Below are 22107 nucleotides of genomic sequence, written 5' to 3' on the forward strand. Positions count from 1 at the left end.
CTATGTTAATGAATATTAGACCATCTTGACTAATTCCTGTGTCTAATGCTCAAATTTGGTAGGGCCCTTTGGCCAGCTCCTGAATGTGTTGCCCTTAGAGGGAGGGATGGATGAGGATTCAAATGGGACAAGACAGGATGGTGCCAGTTCATCTAGATATCTTGCACTGTGGCAAAACCCTCCAATTTGCCCTCTTTCTTATGGGAAGCCCTAATGTATCAATCTCCTTTCTTTCTCCATTAAAGAACCAACCTCTTCTTAAGATGGCATTCAATTATTCATCCTGTCACACATTTGTGTAACATAATTGGAAAGATTGGATATTGTATGCTAGAGAGACCTTGTTTGAGGACAAAAAAAATATGGAAATATTCTCCTATTTGCTTCAATACATTATTCTTCTTCTGTTCCTCTCTGACCTATATTGACTTCAATTTTCCAACTATTTCTGTGTCTGCCTTTTGGAGATCCAATGCTAGACCTTGTTCACTTGATCATTAATACTGTGGCCTTGCAAAGAACAACCCTCTCTGCTCTAGATTACCTGACTTCACTTGTCAGACATTATTCTTCTGGCTTTGGGCTGGGTGACAGGCCTCCGAATTTTACCACACAGGTTCCCATTCTTTGCCTCATTTGCTGGACAGCAATCCCATGAAGTAAGCATCACTATTATCTCCATTTTACAGACTTAGAAACCAAAACTCAAGAAAGAAAATTAAAGGGTTTTCTCAAGGTGATACATGTGGAGCTTATTGCTGAGGTAGACACATACTGATGATAGTTAACTCCAGAGTAAAAATTCAGAGTTTATCCTCATTTTGGATTTTTAAGTCATATCTTTTTGATACTGAACTGGGCCCTTGGGTTCTTTAAACAATAGAAACTGAGAAGTTGGGGTGCCTGAGTGGCTCAGTTGGTTAAGCGTCAGACTCTTGGTTTTGGTGATTGAGCCCCATATCACACTCTGAGCACAGCACAGAGCCTGCTTGGGGATTCTCTCTCTCTCTCTCTCTCTCTCTCTCTCTGCCCTCCCCACCCCTCCCCACTCATGCTCTCCCTCTCTGAAAATAAATAAATAAACTTAGAAAAAAAGTACATAGCACAATTCATGGGGTACCTGGGTGGCTCAGTCAGTTGAGTGTCTGACTCTTGACTTTGGTTCAGGTCATCATCTCAAGGTTTGTGAGTTCAAGTCCTGCATTGGGCTCTACACTGATAGTGAGGAGCCTGCTTGGTATTCTCTCTCTTCCTCTCTCTGACCCTCCTACACTTATACTCTCTCTCTCTCTCAAAATAAATAAACATTAAAAAAAAAAGAAATTGGTAAGAGCCCAACTGGAAGTTCTCGGCAAGGCTTTATCAGGGCTTATGCTTGAGCACATGGGAGGCAGAACAAAGAAGAGAATACTCAGGATGACTCCCCAGAAGAAAGGTCAGGGAGCATTTTTTAAAGAAGCTTAGGTGTGAAAAAGGTGACATCTAAGCATGTAGAGGTGGGGATTTATCAGCAGTTGCTCATTTAAAGGTTATGGTTCTTCATGTGTTGCATGTCTAAATCTCCACCCTGGGCATGATTTTTAGTATTATAATGAGGGAAAAAGTTGGTGAAATGTCAGTACTGGAGTTCATCTTGGTACATACTGGTCTCGTTTTTGCCAGTCTTTGTAGTAAGCATCTTCCTTTCAGTTAGGAAAGTAATCAGTAATCCGTCCACATTCCTGCAACATATGCTAAAAAGGACAGAGACTTTTAGTTATCCTGGAATGCTGCATTTGGCCTTTAGGGTTTACGGGATCCAAGTCCAGGCCCTGCTCTGTCTGCATTTTAGACAGATTTTTTTGAGAAACCACAGCTATCATTATAGACCCCAAACCGGTGTCAGCCACTCTTCCAATGTTTTATGTATATTAACTCATTCTGTACAACAATCTTATTATTATTTTTTTTTATTTATTTATTTTTGGGACAGAGAGAGACAGAGCATGAACGGGGGAGGGGCAGAGAGAGAAGGAGACACAGAATCGGAAAGAGGCTCCAGGCTCCGAGCTGTCAGCCCAGAGCCTGACGCGGGGCTCGAACTCACGGACCGCGAGATCGTGACCTGGCTGAAGTCGGACGCTTAACCGACTGCGCCACCCAGGCGCCCCGCAACAATCTTATTAAAGAAGCACTATTAAATGCCCATTTTATAGATAAGCAGATGGGAGCACAGAAAGGCTAAGAAACCTAGAAATTACCAAAGTTGGGATACGAGCCCAGGCAATCTATCTCCATTCTACTATACTGTCTTGTAATACTATGTGGAAAGCACTTAGGAAGACACAAATATGGTGTTTTAGATTATTCATAAAGCCCTAAAGGAGGCAAAAGTTTTGTAAAGGGCAGAAAACTTGGTTTTAGAAGGGTCAGATGCAATAATATGTTATGTTTGTACAGAGCTTTTCTCCAAAGAGATCAGTAATTCACTTCATATCCCTGCCAACCTCCTGACCTAAGGTCTTTTTTGTTAATAAGGAGAAGATTAAAGGAGTCAAGAGAAAAAAAAAAAAATCATTCCTCTATTTAAGTGATCAAATGAAGTGGTGATTGCAGCTGAGTACTCAACTTAAAACTTCATCAGTCAAACGTGAACCATCCTGAGATTAGGAGGGTTTAAAGCTCTCAAGCAAATCCATGACAGGTGGATCAAGGTCCATTCTGCATCAGAGCTGATTGTAGATGGGTGTCTAATGAGCAAATGATATGTCATCCCAAGACAGGTAAAAACACCTTTGAAATATAAATTGACATTTACTTACCTCTCCAAGTCTCAGCCTTCTAAATCTATGTAATTGTATCCTTCATACTCATGTGCCAGGAAGAGGACGAGTCTGGGAGCAATGGAAGATTCCAGGGCTCTGTGAGATGGGCTTGTGCCTTGGGCTGCAATAGATTTGATACAAACTTGACAGCTCAGCTCCTCCCATTTGCTTTGACATGCATAGGGGAATGCCTTCAGGAAATGCACTGGAGCCTGATGCACTAATTCAGATCTTGTACTTATCAAACCACATATATGTGCTTAAAAAGTAAGCCAAGCAGGAGATATGTTCCCCAGTAAAGATGGTAAAGCACCTGGAAAATTCCCCTGGGCCACCAGTCCTGCTGATGTTCTGCTGTAGCATCTGGGGACAGAGGTGTTGTAGGGACCCAGGCAACATCCTCCAAGGAAAACTTTTCTAATTTTGCCTGAGAGTCCTATGTTTGCTCAGGGTTTGGAAAAGGAGAAAGGAATTGGTGCAGGTCATCTAAGGATGATCCCAGAGTCACTCTGAGCTCCAGGCTGTGCTACTGAAGGATACGCATTTGTGCTGATACAATTACTCAGGTGTTTTTTTTTGTTTTTTGTGTTTTTTTTTTGGCCAGTGACACTCAGTGTAGATCTGACTTTCAGTGAACTCTCTGAGGCTGAATGAAGCTGAGAGGAAAGGAAAGGAGTAGGGAAGGAGCATGGGAAATCATAGGCCAGCCCTCCTGGTACCTTTTGGGGTCCTCTGGTTCTGCTGATCCTCTCCAGATCTGGCACTTGAAGGTGCCAGTGGTCCAAACAGGTCTTCAGATGATGCCCCTAGGACATGTTCAGTACCACCAAAGCTGCTTAAGGTGAGGTGTTAACAGCCAAAGGGCTTTGCCCTTGGATTATTGGAATACAAATGGCTACTCAGTGTGCTGCTTCTTATTTGCACCATTTCTATGGGGTATATATTTATAGAACACTCAGATTTTAAAGAAATCAGGGGTTAGAGCTGGACAATGTGCACTTTAGCTGTATGAGGTACCAACTGAAACATTTCTAGTTATTCCTAACCTACTGTTAATTTTTTCTGCATCATGTTATTCCTCTTCTGAACCCTTTGCGTGAGATAAAACAATTCTTTATTTAACACCCTTTAAGATTTCTTCATATTAGCTGTCATGAAGGCAGATATATGTTTCTTGTTCTTTGGATCTTTTTAAATTAAGAAATTTTTTTTTCAGAAAAATTATTTTATTTTATTTTTGAGAGAAATAGAGCGCAAGCAGGGGAAAGGCAGAGAGAGAGAGGGAGACACAGAGTCTGAATCAGGCTCCAGGCTCAGAGCTGTTAGCACAGAATCTGACTTGGAGCTCAAACTCGTGAACTATGAAGTCATTATCTGAGCTGATTTCAGACCCTTAACAGACTGAGCCACCCAGGTGCCCCTAAGTTTTTTTTTTTTTTTTTTTTTTTTTTTTTTTTTTTTTTTTTTTTTAACATTGATTCGTTTTTGAGAGACAGAGAGAGACAGAGCATGAGCGGGGCAGGGACAGAGAGAGACAGAGACACAGAATCAGAAGCAGGCTCCAGGCTCTGAGCTGTCAGTACAGAGCCTGATGTGGGGCTGGAACCCATGAACTGAGATCATGACCTGAGCCGAAGTTGAACACTTAACTGACAGAGCCACCCAGGCGCCCCACTTGTTCTTTGTATCTTGATGGCAATACAGGATATATACATATTTACCACAAAAGGCAGAAGGCATTTTGTTACCACTTGATATAAACATGTAAAATATAGCAAGACAACATACACACAAAAATATTACCTCCGAAAATCCTTTCTCCATTTTTCTAACTAAAGTAAAATTTCTATTAGAAATATAAAACAAAATAAAACTGCACTGCCCCACATAGTAGCAAATATTCAGTGTAATAAATAGAACCAATATTTTAAGCTACTAGCTTAAAATAATGTTATTCACCAAAGGTTCCTTGAAGACTGATAAAGGTATGTTTAAAAGATCATTTTAATTTATTCTTTGCTTTAGGGTATATCAATATGGCCCCTCATATTTAGGTAGTAATTGCCAGTAAGGAAACAGCTGAAACAAGCACACATACCTTTTTATATCACAAATATAAAACATGTTTTCTTTAAGGAATTGCCAGTAAGGAAACAGCTGAAACAAGCACACATACCTTTTTATATCACAAATATAAAACATGTTTTCTTTAAGGTACTAGAAATAGCAGTATAAAAATCAAAACTCAGGATATACTGCATTCTAATAAGAGGCATTTTGGTGTAAAGCTTAAGGACCTGGATTGGACCACTGTGTATCTGTTTGTTTTTGAATAAGTCATTTATAATTGCTAAACTGTTTCATCTCCTTGAAATGAAAAAAGAATAGATTCTGGGTTATTGTGGGTATATGAAGTATATAGAAAGTGCAAACTGTATAAAGTGCTTAGCTCAGTGCCTGCCTGGTTCATGATAAACATTCAATAAAGGTGTGTTTTAATCTGAAAAGTTAGAAACTTTTTGCTTTGATTTGTGTCAGACTCAGATTGTGAATTTCACACAGGTGTTACATAATACAATTTAGTTTGGTATCACCACAAATTAGAATACATTTATTTTCTCTTATTAGCTTTGCCCATAGAATAGGTAATTTGCAAAGAGCTGTCTTACTATTTGAGTCTTCTTAGAGTAGGTCAGAAGAAGACATAATGGGGTCTAAATTGCCAGAAACTTGGGTAATGGGATTGCATCATTAGGTAACATTAGGTGTTCATAGCAAAAAGGGAAGTAGGGAGTAGAGCTAATAATCAGGTGACTTCAGATAAATTATTCACTCTAGTCCAAAAGTGTCATTTCATCAAAGGTGCTAAGTCTATTCTTATAAGCAGTTTTCTAAAAAGCCATCAAGTAAGGTTGTGGGAGCTGTTTCTGCCCCTCAGAGGAGAGACCCTTTTCCCCTTCTTTCCAAAGACTGCCCTTATACAAGGGGCAACTGGTACCTGTTGGTACCTGCTCAGATTTGTCAGACACAGGGCAATATTTTTCTACTAAGGGTGGTGTGGGGAAGTGTCACCATATTAAAGGGTGAAGTACGTCTCAAAGCAGGCACTCCTTCCACCTCCTGAGGAGCCTGAGATAGGAGTTGACTTCTCAGGACTCCTAGGCTCCACCAGTCCTGTGAGTTGGCCTTCACTTGCTGCCCTTTATCCCAGGACCCCTATGTCTCCTACAAGAAGATCCTCAGTTCCTTCTCATCCATATGACTCTTTTTACTGGGCTGTTTCCCAGACAGAGACCAAATAACACATTCTGTGTAGTGCTGGATGTTGGGGGAAAATATGGTTCTTCCTGCTGTCTCTCTTCTTGCTTTTGTTGCTGCACTGGTGTGCGTGTTTTATGTTGGATTTTCCTTAGATTGCAGAGTAAGAATCCACCCTCACATTTGTAGGTGATGTACTCACAGACTCGTTGGAGAGGTGGGGAAGAAATAAGAAACTTTATTTAGAGATTCCAATGCAAGGAATGGTCTCCATCCAGCTTTCATTAGACCATTGTTTTGAGGTATTTAATGGGCTTCATCAACATGTTAACAAAGCTGGTACTTTGTTTCCTATATGGACTTCTATCTTTTGTTTGGCTCTCTTTCCCGTTTACTTTCAGGTATTAATAAATAGAACTATTTCATTTTTTCAGGAGTTGAAAAGTCTAGTCTTGTCTAATATCTAAGTTTCACAATCTCATGTAATCCAACTTCTCAATTCCAGGTGAGGCTTGACTCAGGCTCCAAGCTCTGCAGTGGGATGAGGAGTTCAATCTGTCTTTTTCATTCCCGCCTCCGGGAATTTCTTCCTTCCTATAGTCAGTTCTTTCAGCCTTTTGGGGTAGGGGAGAGTGGAGAAAGGATGAGACAGGTAAAGGAAGCAAAAGAGCTGTAAATAACTGAGGTGACTTCAAAAGTGTCTCTTGGCTATTAAAATGCTCTCAATTGGGGCAGGTGTCCAAATATTTTCTCTTGTGCAGTGTTTTTGTTTGTTTGTTTGTTTTGTTTGTTTGTTTGTTTTTTGGTTGCTCTATTTGTAGATCTTTATTCTAGATAATGTCCCCATTGCTTGCTCCTCTTTCTAGAGATTCATCCTACCAGACTCTTCGTTGGAATCATTTTGGAGACGTTTTCTGCCTCTCGATGTGCTTTTTTTTTTGTCACACCTATATCTCACCCATGAGACACAAACATTTACCTTGCTGTTAGTGGTAGTGCAACTCACGCCTATTCCTACCCTAGCCATCTCTTCTCTTATCTTCAGGGGAAGCTGCGGCCATTCTCCTGACTATAGAATTTTATAGGTGACAGTCATAAGACTGTATACCCCTTCCTTGATTTAGATGGTATTTTAGCATGTCTTCCATAAGTGATATTCCACTGATTATTGTTCAGAAACTGAGAAAACAGGAAAAGTCAAATTTAACATCTTGTTATAGTTACATATAGATACATAGTATGTGGTTGAACATACATAGTATGTGGTTGAACATGTGAAAATGAACATTTTATTCAGGTAACACTCTTGAGCTCTTAAACTTGGATATATCCCAATTCTCCAGCAGAACTGTATAGTTGTAACCATTACCTGATTCTCAAAAAATGGACACTCACTGACATGGTCATAAATCATATGAGAGATAATTAGAATTCAGTAAGGGTAACTACTTTTTGTCAGTTTATTCAAAAGAGCCTGGAATTTGAATAGTAGAGATTAACATACCTATAGATTAGAGTCTAAATAGCATATTCTTCCCCAGCTACATGGTTACAGTTTGAACTGCACATATGGCATAACTAATTAAAATGTATGTTCTTTGCCTGTAATGCTTCATTAATTGTTAGTTGTTTCAGGTATTTGCACAAGGAGGGGTTCCTGGGGCTGTAAGAAAATGGAGGTTCTGACAACTGTTTAATAAATTAACAGTCAAAAATATAAAAATTTTCAAACTGAGGGCATAATTTATTAACTTTCACCAAGTTTTTTCAGGCCTTCCCTGGGCAGTAAAAGCAATTTATCAAACCTGTTTTCAAGAGAAATTGAAATCTCCCTCCACAACGGTGGCTGGCTAATCTAAGTGAAAATTGTTTTTAAAACAAATACATTTAGAAATGCACTAAGGGGATACTTGAAGAAGCATGGTATAACCAGGAGTAGTTCAGAAAATTCAAGATGGGAGCTTAATTTTTATTAACTAATTTTTTTCTTTCAAGGTGCTATTCACTCATAGAGGGGAAACACTTCACTTTACACTCTAATATTTCCATAAATTTTATTGGAGTTCTTTCCTCAGGTCATGTCATAGAAGAATATTTAATAGGTTTTATGACTCTGGCCTTCTGGGTCCTCCTATATTTCAAGAGTTACAAGGTAATATGAAGGATTTCTTCCTTATTTACTTCTTTTAGGGAAAGATGGATAGATGTACACATTCTAGAGCTGGTTTATCATAAAGAGTAAACATTGACTCCTTTTATTTCCCTCTTTTATGCTTAAACTTTTGAAGCAGTCTTGCAATTGTCAGGAATTGTCATTTTCAGGAAAGGCAATGGCTGTGCATGAAAGATTAAACTGACTTCCTGAGGAGCCTGTTTCTAAGATCTGGAGATGAGCAGAATTTCTAGAAATGAGGATGTTTGGATTGCTTCCCTAATAATTTAAGATATATAGAAACTCACTGGAGAGTTTGCCAATACTTGATGGATTATAATGCTTTTTGTTGTTTGAAGGTATGTATATCTTGTATATGTCTAAGAATCAAAGGATCCTTTGACCTAAGTGTCAAAACAATGAGGGCTGGTTTTTACACTGCAATGGAGGTAGCAAGTACAGTAAAACCTTGGTTTGTGAGCATATTTCATTCCGGAAATATGCTTGTAATCCAAAGCACTTGTATATCAAAGTGAATTTCAAGAACCATTGGCTCAGTTGTAATTGTGTGACATTACACATCAGGTACTACTCATATTGCAAGACATTGCTCATTTATCAAATTAAAATTTATTAGAAATGTTTGCTTATCTTGCGTAACACTCACAGAACAAATTACTTGCAATCCAAGGCTTAAATGTAATTTGGTGTGATATATATGAGACTTTCATTGGTGAAGAACAAAATTGACTTTCAGGGTGGGCATAACTGTCAGGATCAGGAGAATGAGAATGGATTGATTCTCTATAATTGTAATGGTTATACTGTTGGAAAAGTCTTGTTGCTATTGAGGACAATTTATTATAGGGTTCTGTCTGGATATATTTCAGGAGAAATATGTTTCCAAACCTGATTTGGTTATAAGTTTATGCCTGCCTTCAATTTGAGAGTTTACTTTGAGGTAACCTCAGGGGAGATGTCTATTCTAGGAAGCAGCTTTCTGGAGGTTGCCTTATGCCCAAATTGGGACTTATGTTTGTACATGTCGACTGGCCCATGCACAAAAGAAGCACACAATGTTATTTTTTGAAATGTAACAGTCAGTGCCATTATTAATTTATTGCATTTCAGCTCCAAATTTACTCTTTAATATATGCCCTGAGATAATAGAAAGGATTCTTTTAGCCATCTCTCTTTCACAGTAAGCATGATATTAACTTTTCTCAGTAAAGGGCTCTGGAGGGGCGTTGCAGAGAAGGGGGTCTCCTGCTGTAGCAAATGGAAGTGGGGGTGGGCAGTCTTAGTGATGTCAGAGTGCAACCATCTGGTGGCTCTCCATCCCAGCCATGGGCTCTGTATCCTCAGCCACCTTTCAGACTTTGGTGGTAACCTTTCTATACCCCTGTTGAAATGGCAACTGGTATCCCAAAGGCTTCCTGCCTGCACCAGTGTCCAAAGGCCTCTGAACTCCATGGGCTCCCAGATTCCCTTTGAAGCCTGGAGGGGTCTCACCCCTTTTGCATGCCCACATCCCTGGTGCTGATCATCTGCTCTGTTCCTCCATTCTGGAGGAAAACTTGCCCATGAGACTGCAGACTAGCTCCAGGCTGTTTTCTGCTCTTTGGGCTGAAATATACCTTTTTCAATGAGGAATGAACCCCAGACTTGGGAAGGGGACCCCTCCTTCAAGTTTGTTCTTTAGATATTTTCCCTCAGCCCTAGAGTACCAAATAGAGTTTCCTTGTATTTTTAAAGTCACTCTTTTATCATAGTTTATTCTTTATATTAATCTTTCTCTGTTTAACCCACCCTGTGGTTCTATCTCCACTATACATCATATCTCAATTGTTCCCATGGGCATTAAAAAAGTGACTTCTAGGTAGCATCTGAATTGAAATGGGGGACACTTTTATGGAAGCCAGCATAGTATACTGAGTACAGTGTATTTTGGGCTAACAGATGTTTCATGTTGTGGTGATACTAGAAATGGCCTGTAGGTGGGTGCTTGTGAGACCATCCTGTGGGGTTGATGCCTCCCTGAGTGTGTCTGGTAGGGAAGGCTAATGGAGTCTGAAAGGCAATAGATGGGACCATATGACAAGTATGAGTGATAAAAGACAAGAGACTTATTCATTCAAAAAATTTTTTTAATTTTTAATGTTCATTTATTTTTAAGAGAGAATGAAAGAGAGAGAGAGAGAGAGAGAGAGAGAGAGAGAGAGAGAGAGGGTTGGGGAAGGGCAGAGAGAGAGGGAGACACAGAATCTGAAGGAGGCTTCAGGCTCTGAGCTGTCAGCACAGAGCCCTACATGGGGCTCGAATTCACAGACTGTGAGATCATGACCTGATCCGAAGTTGGACACTTAACAAACTGACCCATCCAGGTGCCCCTTCACTCAAAAAATTTTCACAGAGTGCCTAGTGTGTGCCAGCTACTGTCCTAGGAATTGAAGGCACAGCAGAGGAAAAAACAACATAAAAATCCTTGCATTTTTTTAACTTTGTTCTTTTCTTTACATTATCTTCGCCTACTTGACACTTGAAGTTAGTGCTTCCTACTTTGAACTGGCTAGTCTTGTAATCAGTAGAATAAATAATTTCATATAATGTGGTTACAGAGGTACTTGATGTGTGTGTATGTTGGGGGAGGGTGGAAAAATCAGTTATATGCCAATAGCCGTGTTTAAGATAAATTTAAGTAAAAACATCTTACTTTTGGCCAAACCTCTCAGGGTGATTTTACTGCCTGCAAGTTATTAGCAACAGGTGAATGGAAAATTAAACCTAGGTGGTGTATGAAATTGGCTTTGAATTTCTCATTAATTAAGAGTGCTCAGTGACCTGGTTGTTCTAATTACATTGGTTGGGAAATTTGATCATTACTCAAATGAAAACATGCAGCTATACCATTCTCTTAAGAAACCTAAATGAGACTTGGTGTGGTTATGAAAGAATCAATGCTATGATTACCTCTTGTCCACAGGAGGCTCAGTGGGGCAAGACCTTACTTCTTCAATTCTTGTAATATTTTCTTTCAGGTATTTTTATTCCATCCATTTGGAGCTCTGCTTTGAAGGGTATAAGAGGGACTAAATCTGTTGACAGTGGTTTGATGATAGGACATTTTAACAGGGTATTTTAAGATGGTTAATTGTTTATTTTACTTCCAATCAATAGTTTGTTCATCTGCTTTCACTAAAGATAATCATTGCTTTTTTTTAAACAAAGAAACTGATGAGAGAATTCTTTTGTTTGTAATCCAAATGGTCTAAGGTAGAGAGAAATTGATGTTTTAAACTTAATTTTTTAAGTTTATTTATTTGTTTTGAGAGGGAGAGAGGGAGCATGAGTGGGGGAGGGGCAGAGAGAGGGAGAGAGAGAGAATCCCAAGTGGGCTATGTGCTGACAGTGCAATGCTGATCTCAAACCCACGAAATGAAATCAGGAGCTGGATGCTTAACTGATTGAGCCATCAAGGAGCCACACAAACATCATTTCTTTATTATCACATCCCCTGTGTGTTCACATTCTCCAGGCAGGTGTGAGCCCATGCTACACTTTTGTCCTTTTTCTTTACACTTTCCCCAAAATAGGAAGCAAGAGGGTGGCCAGTGGAGGAGGAAATCCTCTCTGGATACTATGATGTGATAGGAAACAGAGATGCAAAGTTCTTTTTTTTTTTTTTTTTTTCTGTTACTGCAACTTTTTCTGTAGATAAATCTTAGCTTAAAAAATTATGTCTTTTTGAATAAAGTTTATGAAATTTAACTGTGCCTAATGCTTGGGGAAATACTTGCTCCTCCTTAAATAAGGTGATGATATCTAAAATCATGTTCAAGTTTTATGGTATATGCATTAAAATACTATTTCCTTGAACTGATCTTTTCATGTTTAAATTTCATCATTAGAGTTTAATTCAAAAATCTCTATTTAAGTGATACTATAGAGATAGCAAATTAAAATGTGTGTAGCATTTAAATACATTATTTCATTGACATTATTCCAATAAAGTAATTATAAGGGTCTTAAACTCTGGAATCATTAAGAATCTGACTAATAAGCCTAGTGTGTTTTATTTCATTGTAAGGATATCTTTAAAAAATCTAAGAATATTTTCAAAAATAATTTTATTAAGACTTTTAATGTATGCCGGTTAGAACCACAATCGTTCATGGTAATATTGTCTTCCATTTATAAATTCCTTTTATTAGGCACCAAGTGGAGACCTTGACATACTGTATAGGCTCAGTAAAGAGAAAGCTACTATTATGACTTTTTCAAATGACAGTCTTGTGTGCAGAATCAGGAAGTGTACATGCATGCAATGCAGTTTTTCAGAGAGTAGAATAGGATATCTGTGCTTTTGGAATAGCAGGCTGAAAGGATCAGGGCCAGAGGAGAATTCCTATTTTATTGAGATAAAATAGTATGGAGAAAAGGGGACTCATGCTAGAGATTTTGATTCTAATTTCTGCTTTGCTACTAACCTACTATGTGAACCCAAGAAAGTCAATTAACATCTCTGAGCCTTTGTTCCATCATTTATAAAATGAAGGGATTGAATTAGGTGCCCTCTAAAATGCTTCCAGCCATCAAATGTGATTCCATCTCTTTGGGGGATTTAGTTTTCATGTCTGTGAGATTATTATTAGCCTAGTACAAAGCAAGGGAAAGGCATGTTTAAGCAATTTGCTGGCCTCAGATTTTGTAGTCAAATTAGTCATATTCCAAGGTTCTGCAATTTTTACACATTGACATAGAAGACCATGCTTCACAGGTCTGATATTCAGAGAAGCAGCAAAACAGTATAATCTGTTTCTCCAGGGATTGGGTAAGGAAATTTGGTGATTCGGGTAGTTCATCTTGGCTTTTGCTAAAAAGCAATTGTATCCAGGAGCTTTAAAAAAGCTGTTCTGGGGGCTCCTGGGTGACTCAGTCAGTTAAGCATCTGACTCTTGATTTTGGTTCAGGTCACGATCTCACAGTTATGATACTGAGCCCCACGTCAGATTCTGTGTTGACAGCATGGAGGCTGCTTGGGATTCTCTCTCCCTCTCTCTCTCTCTCTCTCTGCCCTCACCCACTCATTCTCTCTCTCTCTCAAAATAAATAAACTTAAAACAATTTAAAAAGCTGTTCTTAGTAACTTTAAATGTGAGGGAAATTTAATGGAAACAGCAATGAGAGGATGTCTTCTTGGGTCAAGTTCAATAAGCACATACTGAGCTTCTATTAAAGGTCTACAACCTCTTATTTCTAAGCTTAAAAAACAAAACAAAACAAAACAAAAAAAAACAAACAAAAAAAAAACCTCTTAAGAAACCTGAGTTCATTTAGTTGCAAAACATTACCTGAATGGATATGAGGCTATATGCATTTTTTATTTATCCCATTTAGTGTAATCTCTCCCTGAAGAAACTGATGTATTCAGCTTTGAGGTGCCACCCCAGAACCTGCTAGAAATGCTCTGTAAGGTGTGATGTGTGGCCTCTAATACCATTCTTAGTGCTGAAAGTTTTGAATTCCCAAACTCATCTGGTTGTATGGGTTTGGGTAAAGGATCTTGGACATGTATGTGACAAGGATGAGGGTGGATGGTGGGATGGCTGGAGAGGAACTGGGTGAAATTCAAAGGTAAATGAATTGATGAAGTCATCATTATCAAAGAGTTCCCAGACATACTCACCAATACAATGTGGTGTATTTTATAGAAGATATATGGATAAAATTTAAAGACACTTGCTAAGGGAGTAATTTTTTTCTGCTAGAATTTCAGGTTGTATCACAGAAGAGGGAACATTTGAAGTGGGTCTTGAAGGATAACTAGGTATTTCTTACAGAGAAAAAGCATTCTAAAAAAGAGGGGCACCTGGGTGGCTCAGTCAATTAAGCATCCAACCTCCGCCCAGGTCATCATCTCACAGTTCGTGGTTTGAGCCCTGTGGTGGGCTCTGTGCTGACAGCTCAGAGCCTGGAGCCTGCTTTGGACTCTGTGTCTCCCTCTCTCTCTTCCCCTCCCCCACTCATCCTCTTTCTCTCTCTGTCTCAAAAATAAATAAACATTTAAAAAAATTTAAACAGAAAAAAATAGAGACATGTACATTCATGGTGTATTGGGAGCCCCAAGACTTCTCTGGCTGAGTTAGAGAACCCATGGAGAAGAATGTCTGAAAATGAGATTGAGATTATTCAGTATTTTGTATGCCATGCTAATAAACATATATCAATCCCCATTTAGGTTGTATTGCTCAGAGTTGGCCCTAAAAAGGGTATTCATGTGTAAATGTTTTGTTAAAGAGGCACACCCAGGAAGATCTATAAGGGAGTAGGGCAGCAGGAAAGGGAAAAACGAGAAGACAAGTAGGGGGAGTAATTTCTTTTTTTTAGGCAAAGTGCTAGAGATGGTTTTAGCTTGATCCTGAAGTGGGGTAGTATAATGGAAAGTAAGCCCTTAATGGTATAATGGAAAGCACTCCTTTATGTACATTTCAGTCATTGAGTAAGGGCCATGATGCATGGACAGAAGGGGTTGGTGATATAAATTTCCAGGCACTTCACCTGTACCTGCCTGGGTTCTACCAAAAGCAAGTGTTAAGTGCTGACTGAAGGGTCAGAGGTGGGTGAAGTGCACTAAAGTGGTGGCTAGAGATCTAAGGAGAGGGGTAGGGTGCCAACATTTTCTGCCATGATACCATTTGGTGACCTCTTATTGCATCTCAGGCTATATGCTGAGTACTTCAAACAATCATCCCATTTAATTCTCATAACAATTCCGTAAGATACGTCATATTTTCCATTTTATAGATGAGAATTGTGAAGCTTGGAAGGTCACCTGGGCATTCTGGTTAATGGAGTTCTGTGTTTAGAACCAAGTTCTTTTTAGTCCTAAATTCCCAGTGCGTGGCAGGATTCCTTAGATCCTTATGACTTCCTACCTACTCCTACTTTCCTCTTGAGCAACTCTAATAATCTGTTTTATATACTGCTTCTTTGCAAACCCTTTTTTCTGAAGGAATTGTTCCAAAGTCTAAAAAGTTTCCAAATTGCAGCATATAGTAGATAGCCAACAAAAGTTTTTATGAGATTTGTGATGAAACACTTCTGAAAAAGTACTCTCTCATTTTGTTTGGGTTTCAGTTCCTTTTTTTTTTTTTTTTTAAGAAATAAGAGACTTTATTTTTCTTTTTTTTGAGAGAGAGAACATGAGTAAACATAGGGCAGGAGCAGAGGGAAAGAGAGACAGAATATTAAGCAGGCTCCATGCTTGGCATGGAGCCTGAGAAGGGGCTTCATCCCATGACCATGACCTGAGCCAAAATCAGGAGTTAGACACTCAACTGACTGGGCCACCCAGGCACTCCTGGATTTCAGTTCTAATTGATGTATTCAATGGATCCTTAATAAAGTTTTGTTTTAATTTTAGAGAGAGAGAGTGAGCATGAGCAGGGGAGAGGGGCAGAGAGAGAGGGAGAGAGAGTCTTAAGCAGACTCCATGCCCAACAAGGGGCTGGATCCCATGATCCGAGGATCATGACCTGAGCCAAAATCAAGAGTCAGAGGCTCAACTGACTGTACCACCTAGGCATCCCCTGAATAAGGTTTTCATATTCCAATAGAGCAGAATAGTCTCTCTTACTTAAGTTTGACTCAACTGAAGAATATTAAGTTAGGACTGATGCTTATTTTGTTGTGGCTATGTTTTTTTTTTCTTTTTAATTTGGAATTCCTTCAGAAATTTTTAGAAACTATGTTAAGTTTTCAATGGTTAATAAATGCAATTAGTTGATACATGTAATTCCTGATAATTCTGAATTGTATCCATTCCATCTCAAATTAGATATATCCTAATTCTGTTCATTTCTGGTAGTTAAAAAACATCATTTTGAGTAGTTCTAAGCAGTTCTAGGCCAGAACTGATGTCTCAAAGAAATTATAAGTACAATCTATATGAGAGGTAAATGTGTACATGTATTAAAGTTACTAGGAATATTTCTTCCCCTCTCCCTATCTCTCTCACCAACACAGGTATCAAGGAGGTCAATTTTGTTTGTTCATTCGTTTAATGAATATTTGCTGCATATCTATTACATGTGAGCAGCAAACAAAACAGTCAAGATTTCTCTTCTTATAGAATTTACAATCAAAAGAGAGCAGAATAAGTTATTATGATTATGTCTTATAGTAGTTGTTGCAAATAAAAGGAAACAAAACAAATTTTAGACCCTCAGAGTATGGAAAATTTGATTTGAGAGTATGGAAAAAAAGTTGTTTCTCTAGGAATTAGTCATTTTATATTACACGTTTAGCTGCAAAGCAAATAAATCTTCTCAGAATTGAACTCAACAAATATATGTGGAATATCTACTATATGCCAAGCACTGCTAGCAATGTTCAAATGAAAGGCAGTAATTTCTTTGTTGGGTACAATGAGTATGGTAGTCTCCAACCCTGTGAAAAATATATTCATGTGAATGATGATCTCTTAAAATTCCAATAACTGCCAGAAACGAAATTCATAGATGAGCCTTCAAAATAGAACAAATACTCATAAACACTGTAAATAGCACAATTAAGATTTTGTTACATTATTATGGAATGAGTTTTTTTTCTTAATTAGATATACTTGGGGAAGAACATTGACATTTAGTGACTTCTCTATTCATGTGCAGTTACTCCTATTATTACTTCAGAAATATTCTTTTTTTTTTTTTAACGTTTTTTTTTTTTTATTTATTTTTGAGACAGAGAGAGACAGAGCATGAACGGGGAAGGGGCAGAGAGAGAGGGAGACACAGAATCAGAAGCAGGCTCCAGGCTCTGAGCCGTCAGCCCAGAGCCCGACGCGGGGCTCGAACCCACGGACCGCGAGATCGTGACCTGAGCTGAAGTCGGACGCTTAACCGACTGAGCCACCCAGGTGCCCCTACTTCAGAAATATTCTATTGTCTGTAGGAAACGAGTTACCAGTATTGCAAGCTTCCACTTTAAATACTTTCAACCTTTTGCTCAGTTTTATTCCATCCTATCTCTTCCACTTGGTGAGAAGAGAAGCTTTTCTGTCTTTTCATGTTGTGTTTTATCAGTCATATCAATACTGATGAGCCAAGAGGAAATAAGTGTTACTAAAAAAAAATTGTTTCTGTGTGTTTCTCCTAGACTGCCTTCCATATTCATTGCAGCATCTGAATGTTTGACTGGGAAAATCATGAGGCCCCTGCCAGGTCTCTTGCACTAGCTCTGTCATGACACTCTAAGGAGGAACTTGGTTTTCAAACAAGTGAATGGTAGGTATGAAGTATTTTCTCTACATGTGTTCAACAGAAAGGAATATGGGCTTGAAATATATTCATAGAGCCTATTTCATCTTTTCCTACCTCTCCAAAAAAGAGAAGAGCTTCCATTTTTGTTCACGCTGCAATTACCTTCCCTGTCCCATTTACCTTGGGCTCCCCCTGCCCTCTCCATCATGTTATGCTGGGCTAATCCTGGATTCTCTTGCAGTTTGGCACTGTCAACCCAGATATTGGATTTGTATTCTCTTCACTTTAAGCCAATCCCTTCTTAAAGCGTCAAATAAAATTTACCTCTTCTTCTTAATTTTTTTGCCAGTTCTAGGGCACAGGTCTCTAATCTCCGTGAGTATTTTTATGGCCAAAACCAGTGTTAACATTTTCTCCAAACTTTTTCATGTATGTTAGTTTAGTTCTTCCAATTATTCAAGAGCAGGAACTATTTTATTGTTTTGATGTATGTGTCACAGTGCTGAGTACTCCCTCTTCTGTTTTACATAATTCTGTGTGAGTTCATTCAACCACTGAAAAAAATTCTTTAACTACCTAGTTTGCAGTTGGGTGCTATCTAAGGCACCAAAAATGCTACAAAACATAAGGCTATTCCTGCTTTCTAGGATTTCATAATCTAGACAAGAAAAGAAACATGAAAATGTATGTAACAAGAGTGACATCAGAGATGCATTATTCATTCACTTATTCATTACTAAGTAGTTTTCAGTTGGTGAGGAACATATTCATAGCCCCTGAAGACATTGGGCTCATTGTCTATGTGTCAGGGAGAGTCAGAGTGTCAGAAGGACTGTGGAGGAGCCAAAGAGAAGAAAGGTTCTCTCTCTCTCTCTCTCTCTCTTTTTTCTCTCTCTGTGTCTCTTTCTCTCTGAATGACAAGGAAAACAAGACATAAGGAAACAAGATGATGAGTAACTATGAAAGTGACTGAGTTCTATTTTCTCCACAAAAATCTGAGAGGCTGTTGCTATGGAAATATCTTTTATATATTGGCAGATAAAAGATTGTGTGTTATCTGCTGTCTCCCAGAAAGTCAATGAACTAACTTATAGGCCGGGTAACTAGAGGTGTGGAGAATAAAATAAGAAACAGAGACCATCACCACCACCACCACCATCTCCACCACTACAATCACCATTACTACCACTGTCATCATCACCATCACCACCATCACCCCCATGCCCACCACCATTACCACTGTCACCTTCACCATCACCACTGTAGTAGACTCTAAGTCTAAAGTTTTCTCTTGATAAGAAGAGAGCAGGACACAGGATTAAAATGCGAGAGATGGCTAATGTCTGGGAGAAGACAAGAGCCCCGAATAAGGGTCCTTGCCCCATATTTATTAATATCAGAAGGTTTACAAACGTGATGGGCATGCACAAAGAGACAATGAACTGGTGAACATTAACTCAAGAATGAGAGAAAAGGGGGTTTTGAAGATATAGGTGTTTGGGGTTTAGGTCAATATAAAACAAAATCCTGGCTCCTGGCAGATGGGTAGATGGTTGTTAACAGCATATAAGAGGTGCCTTGTCTGTTTATCTTAGCTAGCCTAGGGGATAAGACAGAACAAATAACCTCAGGGTTAACAAGGCACCTTTTCTTTTGCTAATCACCTCCACTCTGGGCAGCAGCATCTACAGCTCAGTGGTTTATAGCCCTATTTACCTGTTTACCTAACTTGGTCCTTCCCTCCTATGAAAGCAGCTTTATGCTATAGTACTAAATTGGGGGGCACTTTTGCCCTGAATGCCTAATCTTGCCTACCTCATATACCTTTGTATTGGGGGCCTTTGCCCCCCTGTCTATTCTGGGCCTTTGCCCCTCCCTCTCTATTCTGGGGGCTCCAGCCCCTCCCTATTTTATTCTGGGGCCTTTGCCAGGCAACTTCATTCTGGGGGTCTACTTCATTCTTAGGGTCTCATCTTGCTCTATTTCATTCTGGGGGTCTTATCTTGTTCACCCAAGTCTGGGTGAGAACACCCTATAGCTTTATAATTCTTTATGCCTTGTTAACCCATTGGTATAAGCCCAGGGAATTTCTAAGCTTATTCCCCACACACCACCACCACCACAACAAGATATCTTTAAGACTCAGCCTCTGCATTGGACACCTTAGAATATTGTATTGCTGAAATTGGAAGAACAAAGCTCGACATTCTCACATACCAGCGGAAGAAAAGTTATCTCTATTCCTTCACTTTCCATGTGCTCTATTCTCAATGAAAATTGGCTTCTGCCTCCACCAGTTTCCAGAAATTGTTTTTTTAAAAGGCAAGCAGCTGCCAAATGAGCATTTTCAGTATACATACTATTGGACTTCTCTGTTGAATTTGATTCCGCTGATCTCTTTTGTCATTAGACTATCAGTTTCAAAACTTGAATTCTGTAATACTGGGGTGTTTTGTATTTCTCTTCTATACTCTTAATCTTTTTGTCTGTCTTCCTAGAGTACATTTTTTATCTTCAACTAATATGTCCCCTCCATCTATGTACTTTCTTTGGCTGATCTCATCAGGCCCCATGGTTTTAACCATCTATGTGCTTATTTCTGGCAAATCCTTCTTATGTCTAGATTCTTCACCCAACACCTTCAGCTGTATGTCTTATATTCCCTTAAAAGTCAGCACAACCCACACAGAGATCTTAATTTCCCCTATAAAATATTTCCTTTTCCAGTCTTTATTTCAGTTGATGATAAGACCATCCACCTCATTCTTCTAGCCAAACCAAAAACTTAGGAGCAATTCTTGAGACTTTTTCTCCCTCACCAACCACCCAGTCGACCCCTATGTATTTTTTGAATATGTCCCCATTTCTCTGTTTCTATTGCCTCTATTCTAGTTTGCTTGAACTCTTGTGGTCTTTCTAAGTGGTCTCTGGGCATTTAGTCTTTATTTCCCTTCAATTCCATTTTCTAAACAACTAAAAGACTAAATAAACTCTTTAAACATAGATATGATGTTCACTACCCTTGTGAAAGCCTTCAATGTGATTTAAGTGTCAACAGCATCAGTTTTCTTACTGTGGAATAAAAGGCCCCCATGAGCCTCTACCTGGTTCCAGTTGCATCATTTTTCTGACCAGCACCTGCCATGCAGTGTGTAGCTGGATGTGTGATTCCACACCTTTATGTCTTTGCCCTGTCTGAAATACTCTCACCCCTTCACCTTCTTGCCTGACAAATTACTATTTGTCATGGCTACTAAGTACTATCTCTAAATATTTAATGGTTGTGACCCTTTGGGGCTCTGGGTTAACAAAAGAATATAAAAGAAGTCAAAGGGCATTTTTAGGCAGAGTATATGAGAAGATTATAGTAGCTACATGATATTCCACATGACATGCCCTACATGTCAGCAAAGTCTGGATTCAAACTTGATATAGACAGAGACACATTAACAAAAGTTTCATCAGAATGCTTCTTCTATTTTACCTCAATGGCTACCTTTTCATTATCATGAAAATTCATTTGGTGAAAATGGGCAGGAGAAGATTGTGTTCCTAACCTTTTCAGGGCATTGTTTTGTCCCTTTCTATCCCAAATAAACCATGGCCAAATTTTATAGTGTCTTATGCTGACATTTGAGTCCCAAATTACTTAAATTTTATATACTGGAAGTGTATGTACTCTTACTTTTCTACCCTTGTTATTGGTAAAAGGGGGCTAAGAGTAAATAAATGCCTTCAAACCGCAAAAGATCAATTTACTAAAAATGAGGGAAACATGGTGTCCTCCATTTATGTCTATTCTCCTATAAGATCCCTGGGCAGAGACTAGGGTATGGGTGATAGGTAAAATGCTTCTACTCAAATTATTAGAATTCTTTGTGATTAATGCTGGGCCTCAATATGGTTCTTTGTATTGTACTACCATTCATTCTTGAAGATTCAGTTTATGAATTAAGGTATTTTAATTAAGGGACAACTGTCATAGATTTCCAGGCTAGGTTTTGTTCATCAACCCAAACTCCACCCAATATTTTGTGAACAACTCTGTCATTTCACTTAAAACATTGAATTGCATATCTTTATATCTCTACTTCTTCTATTACCTGGGTTCTTTGACAGCAGGAACCATGTCATATTTATTTTTATTGCCCCCAAATTTAGAATGGTGCCTAGTAGGTGCTTAATAAAATGTGTGTTGAATGAGTAAACAAATTGTTATTGGTTGCAATGAAGGTTAGGTTTTAAAGAATGCACAAATTTTTTTAAGTGTATTTATTTTTGAGAGAGAGAGAGAGCATGAGCAAGTGGGGGATGGGTAGAGAGAGAGGGAGAGAGAGAACCCTAAGCAGGCTCCTCAATGTCAGCGCGTAGCCTGATGAACCATGACATCATGACCTGAGTTGAAATCAAGAATTGGACCCTTAACCAGCTAAGCCACCCAGGCACCCCAGAATCCACTAATTCTTAGTGCCTACATAGTAATGAATAAATTCTCTATTTTTTTCTGATAAGACGTTTTTCACTATCACACCAAGGCAAGAGTTTCTATACTTTAGCTATTCCCCAGAGGTACTGGGATTAAGGAAATAAATCACCCGGCAGTGTTCCATGAAGCTAATAACCCAGGAGAATT

The sequence above is a fragment of the Panthera pardus genome, unplaced genomic scaffold (assembly GCF_024362965.1).
Source record: "Panthera pardus isolate Hobbes unplaced genomic scaffold, ASM2436296v1 HiC_scaffold_17, whole genome shotgun sequence".
NCBI lineage: Eukaryota > Metazoa > Chordata > Mammalia > Carnivora > Felidae > Panthera > Panthera pardus.